Raw genomic sequence first — 7,700 nt, 5'->3', positions numbered from 1 at the left:
ACTTTTTTTTATACTAGCTCTTGGTTAAAACGATCATATATCGCAGTCCCTTCGTTTGTATATAAATCTTGCTTCTAGTGATTTCAAAGCACCCATCAACGTTCGAAGCAAAATTGGACTAAGTATGGTAGGATGTTTTACCGAATACCAGAAAATACTCATTGTAGGGAATCAGATCTTGTTCCAGAAAATACTGCGACTTGAATAGTTTATGGTTCTTATCAGAGGCGGCGATTGGGACTAAAGAAAAGGGGGGGGGGAAGACAAAAAAAAAAAAAAAACTAAAAGTCATTGAACTTAGTCGCAGAAAAAAAAAGAAAACGAGCTGATGTGTGCATCACATGACTTCCTTTTACTCCAATTTAATGGCATTTCCACATTACTGGCAATTTTAATGTGATTCAGTAGTTTACTCTCTAAATATCACTAACAGTAGCCAAATTGAAACAGATTTTTAAAAAAATCGCCAAATTTGTCGCCAAGTTGGCGACAAAACTTGGCGATCAAAAGACTGGCGATATATTGCCAAGTGTCCGCCATATTATAACACCCCTTGAGTTTACATCGAAATTAATGATTTCCCCCAAAAAGGAGCAAAAGACCCTTTTAGAAACACCCGAATGCAACCAAAAGAGGAGGTACACAACTAGACCCCACTAGGAGTCTGCGTACCAAATTCAAACTTTCTAGGACTCACCGTTCTTGAGTTATGCGACATGCATACGCACATACATACATACGTTCATGCAGACGTCACGAGAAAACTCGTTGCAATTGACACGGGAATCATCAAAATGGATATTTCGCGTGTCTATACGTTCTTAGGCACTTATCTACGTGTGGTTGAGTCGAAAACAAAACTCAATATTCATTCGGGGGTGAGTAAAATAGAAATTATAAGGTCCATTTTTTAGTGAAATTTTTTTCGCGAATACAATACTTTCTTTTTTGTAAAAGGAAGTAAAAAGTACAAAAATTTGCTAGGGCTGGTTTTGAGAGCAGATGATTAGTAATTGACGTAAATCTAACAATTTAAATCACGTTTTTTTTCAAATTTTTGATCAATTTTGTACACAATAACTTTTCTCGAAGAAACACTTAGACACGAATAATAAGACTTACATTATTTATCCCAAAGTATTTTGAGGCGTCACAGACATCTTGGTAATAATTTCATTAAGAAAGTATGGCTTGTTTGAGAAAAACCATTGATTTGCTAATATCTAAACAATGAACACACAAACTAAAAGTGCTAAATAATGTTTCGTAAACGGGTATACCAAGTAAAACAAATAATTATGTTCTGAAAATTTTGACATATCTGCTTTTTTTCTGATTTCCAGTTTTGGTTTCTATATTGGATAAAAAAATAAATAAATGAACCATTAAAAGTGTGCCCCCCCCCCCAAATAACTGCCACGGGTTCCTGTTAAAAGTTTCGAATAAAGATTAACAGTCAAAAAGTTTGTTTCAATACAAAACTTAGTATTATTACTAACTTAACAACTAGTATCGAAGAACTAACATACACCAACTTTTTTGCACCAAAGAAAGGAGAAAATACAAAGAGAACGAAAGGAAAACCACGAAGAATGTTTTTGTAGGTAAACCAACTGTTTTAACCTCTTCTAACGCAGATTGATAAAAAGCATAATTGTTTTCCTTTCTGAGCAAAACAACGCAATAAACATTTTCTGAAAAGTTCGAAATTGATACAATATGAATAAAGTGAAAAAGCAACGTAAATAATGCACACAATCTCAAGTAAATACAGCAACTACTCCTGTTTTTGAGAAACACCAATCACGAAATTGGCCACACTTGCAGCTTATAGTTAAAATTTGCTCAACAACAAACCTTTTGTTTGGTCTTGAATTGCGAATCTCATTGGATGTTTTCACATGAGAAAATCATATTTTCGATCAAACTCTCAAACTGATACCTTTTGGCAGTAAGTTACCACCCCTAAGCCAGGGATAAGGCAGAACTGCAGGGTGTCCTGAAAAAGACTGACTGTTTTCAAAAATTTATAACGGGAAAATGGTTAATGATAAAAAAAATATATATATAGAAAATGCATGTAGTGGGCCGTAAGTTTCGTCCCCCAGAGTTCCAAATTTTAGTTCAAACTTTTTTCAATAGATGGCGCTGCAAATAGTAAGCTTCCAAGTCAAAAAATAATTATTTTAATTCACCGATTCTTCCTCCGATTGCGACATGTGGTTGCAGCCGGCGGCAGACATTTTGAAAACATTGTTGCGTAATTTTGTTTATTAGAAACATTTTTCGAAAAACTCTTATGTAATTTTTTGTTTGATTTACGGTCTTACAATCGGCAGCGCCATCTATTAGAAAATTCTTGAACTAAATTTTGGAACTTAGGGGGACGAAACTTACGGCCCACCACATGAGTTTTCTGCAAAAATTATTTTTTTTATCATTAACCATGTTCCTGTTATAAACTTTTGAAAACAGTCAGTCTTTTTCAGGACAACCTGTACCTGCTTACTGCTCAATACCAAAATTTTGCCTACTGCTCACGACTCGAACCGCACCATGCTGCGGACACTCTAATATGAGATAAATTCACTTTATCTACCAGTTTGTTGGCACTCTCAGCTTCAACGAGATGACATCTGCCTCCAGCCCGGTTATCCACTATTCCAGACTGAAGAGTTTCAATAAGAATGAAACTGCAGTCTCAGGATGTGATAACCGGGTTGTCTGCATGTTAATACATTTTCAAGGGCGCCCATATGGGGGGCAAGTGGGGGCTCGAGCCCCCCTAAGAAATTAGAACTTAATTGCTTTTAATATTTTTTCATTTTAAAAATGTAAAAAAAAAAAAAATCTTCTCCAGCCATTAATGAATAGGTTATAAAAAATTTCAAATTTTAATGACTCTAATCTTTACTGAAATCGGATTCCATGGGGAAAATATCCAGCTAAACCATGGGGAAAGTATCTGAGCCCCTCTTCCTAATAATTTTGCATATGGGCGCCCTTGTACCTTTCGGATTTTAGACACTGTAAAAGCCGGTTTCACCTGCTTTAAACATTCTAGTTGCAACAATTTGACTCGTTTTCTGCTGTGTACAGTGAAAACTGTGTATAACGATACTATCTATAACGATAACCTGTCTATAACAATATTTTTTTTTGGCCCCAGCAAAATGTCAGCATGAATAATCAAACTGTCTATAACGATAACCTGTCTATTACGATATTTTTTTTAGGTCCCAACAGTATCGTTGTAGACAGGTTTTACTGTAATATGAAACAGTATATATTACTGAAAAGTAGTTCATAGTCTATCCATTTAATGGTATTTGCGAAAAAAAATCACTTTTTTGCTCTTCCATTTCTTTAAAATTCAAATATTGATTTTTTTTTTATCAGATTGATAAATAAATATAGAATTTTGATGCATAAAAATAAACATCTAATTTCCCAAGGTGTTACATAACATGGTCTAATATAATATAATTATAATAGGAATTTTTTACACTAACAGCAGTTTAGAAACAACTCAACGTATGTTCCGGAAGCAAAATGTTCACCGCATTTCCACGAAAATGAAGATAAGGTATGAGAAAAACTTATGATGCAAATCGACAAATAATTACGAGGTTAGGAATAAAATTAATAAAGAACCTAGAATTACAGACACTATACTATATCTATGTATACTACATCTATTCACCCAACGTTATCGGAATCATATTGTTATCAAATACTAGACACGATAAAAAATTCTTTTTTCGTGGTGACCGAAGAGGTGGTGGGAGAAAGCATCTGATATCACAATTACCGTGAAAGATGTGTAAAGATTCATTCATTCATAGTGTGGTAAAGAAAACATTGATAAAATGTATGGCAGCAAATCCTGAATCAGTTTTCTTTCTTTACTCTTATCATAACGATACACGTCGGAGTAGACCAAATATTGATATTAAATGAATGAACATTGAAAGATATTTGTAATACGTAGGTTAAAGATTTTTTACTTCCTTTTACAAAAAAGGAAGTATTGTGTTCGCGAAAAATTTTTCACTCAAAAAACGACCTTGATTTCCATTTTGCTCACCACCGAATGAATGTTGATTTATTTTTTTTTTTTTTTTTTTTTGACCCGACCACACGAACATATGTACCGAAGAACGTATAGAAGTCCGAAATATCTGGTGGTTCTAAGTTAAATATCATTATCATTTCTAAAATGCAACAACATCTTGTTTCTAGGGGCTAATTTTTGACATCTCTACAAAAAAAAAAAAAAAAAAAGAGTTTTACAGAAGTTTAAGAAAGACAGCATAAAAGTATATTATAGGTCCACTAAACGAAGTGAAAAGAATATCCTTTAACATATTTTCGTAACTACATCTTTAAAACAAAAATATAATTAGTCTTTTAGCTGCTGAAGAGGACCTTCACTTCCTATTGCGGCTTTGTTAATTCGGAAGCAAATAAAGTAATGTATATTTTACGACACTCTCAGAGGAAAATGATGCACTTTCTTTTATGGAAAAAGACTTAAACACATAACGTTCTTTTGAACAGCAACATTTCCGCTGAAAGAATTAGTTACATAAAACTATCAAATGAGTATGCGTTTAGAAGAAAATTTTGCCCCCGTAATTGGGAGAAAAAAATACTTTTACTTTCACTTTTAGCTTTAGTGTTTTTGAAAAACGGAAATAAAATCATGAAGCAAATGTGTTTAAGCAAGAAGAGGGAAAAGAATAATCAATATGTTTTTCTCGCAAATTATTTTTATTTGGAACATTTATAAACGCGTTTAACTTTCATTAGTATGTGCAATTTAAGAGGCATTTCAGGATGTAGTAATGATGCCGTGTTTTTATTCTGATTTGGACGAAAGAGTGTTAAGTTTTTTTTTTTGTTTCAATAGTCCAAATGAGAAAGATATAAAGTAAAAACCATTGAACGAACAGGCTTTAAGATAATTTTAAACGGTAGTTTTTTTTTTTTTTTCAAAAGACATTTTTGATAAATATCAAATAAAAAATGTAATTTCCGTTTGAATGTTTCAAAAAGAGTTATTTTTTTAGCATTTAACATTTAGGTATTTTGTTATAACTGAATTAAACTTCTGCAGAAATTCACAATGGCTGAACATCCTATTCTGAATTTTAAAAAAATAAATAAATAAAAATGCATATTTTTGAAAAAAAAATTTAAAGAGGGGAAAGTGTTTCTACTTTTACGTACTTAGAGTTGGAAAATAAGCTTTACAGTTTTTTTTTTTTTTTTGTATTACCTATTTTAAGAAACTAATTTTATGAAACTAATTTTGAGATTCCTTTTCATCAACTCGTAAAAAAGTAAAAATCGCTACATTTGCAAATGTTTTTCCTAATTAGGTTTGAAACTTAAAAAAACAATATGTATATTTTGCAGGAAATAAAGGACTAACTGGAAGAAAAGAAACCTTGATGCGGGCAAAACAAAAGTTGTTAACAAAAAGGAAAATGAAGAAAAAAGTTGAAACTTAAAAAGTTAAATGTAAAAATAAACACTAAATTTATTTTATTCACGGACAAAATGGTGCCATTTAGCAGTCCAACAGCAAATCTTTAATGATTATAAGTAGCAGAAGGAATACCTTTAGACGTAATGTTCGAGTTACATCCGATGACGACACGATTACGTAATAACACGATTATATTGGATGAATCTGTTAGCTGAATATTCTGAGAACTAGCAGCTTTCAATTCCCTTGATTTACAAAAGGCTTAATCCTTTGCTAACATTCAAATGGTATGGTGAAGAAGGCATGCGGGCAGTCTGGTTGGACAGAGACATAGTATTTACCTTTCCAAGTATACTTACGGGGCGCGGTGCACTTTAGTAGATTATCATTTCATTGGTTTGTTATTTTGGCATGACTTAACTCAGTCAATCATTATATAATCTCTAATGGGGTGGCTTCCTTCAGTCAAAAGTACTACTTTTAGTCATTGAAATGGATAGAATGAGCAAAATAAATAAATAAATAAAACACAAAAACTAATTTGAAATTTGACATCTTGAATTTAAATTAGGTTTTTCGCAATCACGAGTGTGTGTACGTAGGCGTGGGTGTTTGTGTGTGGGGGGTATGTGTGTTTGTGTGTAGGGGTATGTGTATGTGTGTAGGCATGTGTGTTTGTGTCTGTGTGCTGGCATAAGTGTGTGGGTAGTTGTGTGTATGAATGTGTGTGGGGGGGGGAGGATATGTGTATGTCTGTGTAGGCATATGTGTTTGTGTCTGTGTGCAGGCATGAATGTGTGGATAGTTGTGTGTATGCGTGTGTATATGTGTTTGAATGTGTGGGTAGTTGTGTGTATGTGTGTGTTTTTGTGTGTGTATGCGTGTGTATATGTGTTTGTATGTGTGTAGGTTATGTGTTTATGTGTTTCTGTGTGTGTATGTGTTTCTGTGTGCGTGCGTGTGTGTAGCTGCGTATGTATGCGCGTGTGTGTAGGACATGGATGCAACCTGGAGACGGCTTTCGCTATAGGAGCAGCATCGTGAGGAGCCGGTCGACGGTGATGGTGCGGAGGGTGGCGGTGGGAAAATAAAATGATAGGACGCCAAAAACAGTCAAATGAAAGCAATAAGCAATCGTGATTGCTCAAAAAAAAGAAAGATAATATGGACCCAGAAAATACTTTCATTTTCCCAACAGTTTTTTTTTTTTATATTAATTTTTTAAAATCTCCGATTTTTCAAACAAGGCGTGGTCTTGATGACGTCACAAATGATGCACTTTGCCGCATCTTTTTTACCACGCTTCCACGTTATGATAATCAAGAAGCGAATTAAATATTGCGCTCTACGCTTGCTATCAACCATATCGTTGCCAACACATGTGAGTAAAGAAGTGAATGGTATTTCATCATTTGTGATGTCATCGACGAAGCATAAATAATGAAAGCGCACCGATTAAAGTATTTTTTTAAAAATATTAAACTTAGTCAAATTATTTCAAAAATGGTCAGATACTATGCTTCTAAGCACAATTTTAAAAATTCAGGAAGATTTTCTGGTAATTATTACTGTAAAATGCGGACTTACAGCATCGTTGATTTTTACGGTAATTTATACCGGAGAAATAAACGATCCCAGCTCCAATTGGTTGCTGTGGCCTACCGAGGAAACCATAAAATCGTACAGTAACATTTGATTTTTACGGTAATAGTTACTGGCAACATGGATGCCAGTAACAATTACCGTAAATTTTCCGGAAATTTTTGACAGTGCATGTTCTTTCAGAAAAAAATACGTTTAAAATTTTGGAAACGACCCCATTGTAGCACTTTGGATTAATTACGGTTTACTTGAGAGTCAAAAAAAGCTTATTAAATATCTAGCTTTTCTTGAGTAATTTTTTAATTAAAACATAAAAACAGAAAAAAAAACCACATTGCTTGCCTAACTACTTCGATATTGGGTAGTTGATTCCAATATGGCAGATCGCAGTACAGACAAAGTTTTTGAGAGTGACTAAAACTTGATTATTTTTTAGCTGACAGGTAGAAATATTGCTGTCCGCTTTGCACTTAAAATAAGGTGTCACGAAGCAGTTTGTAAAGGCTATATACTAAAACATGGCGATTGTTTCAAATACTTGTGCAAATCCTTTGTAAATTTCCGGGTTTTTCCTGAAGTTAAGATGAAAGAGGGATTATATATT

The sequence above is a fragment of the Uloborus diversus genome, chromosome 1, assembly GCF_026930045.1.
Source record: "Uloborus diversus isolate 005 chromosome 1, Udiv.v.3.1, whole genome shotgun sequence".
Classification (NCBI taxonomy): Eukaryota; Metazoa; Arthropoda; class Arachnida; order Araneae; family Uloboridae; genus Uloborus; species Uloborus diversus.
This window is presented reverse-complemented; position numbering follows the sequence as displayed.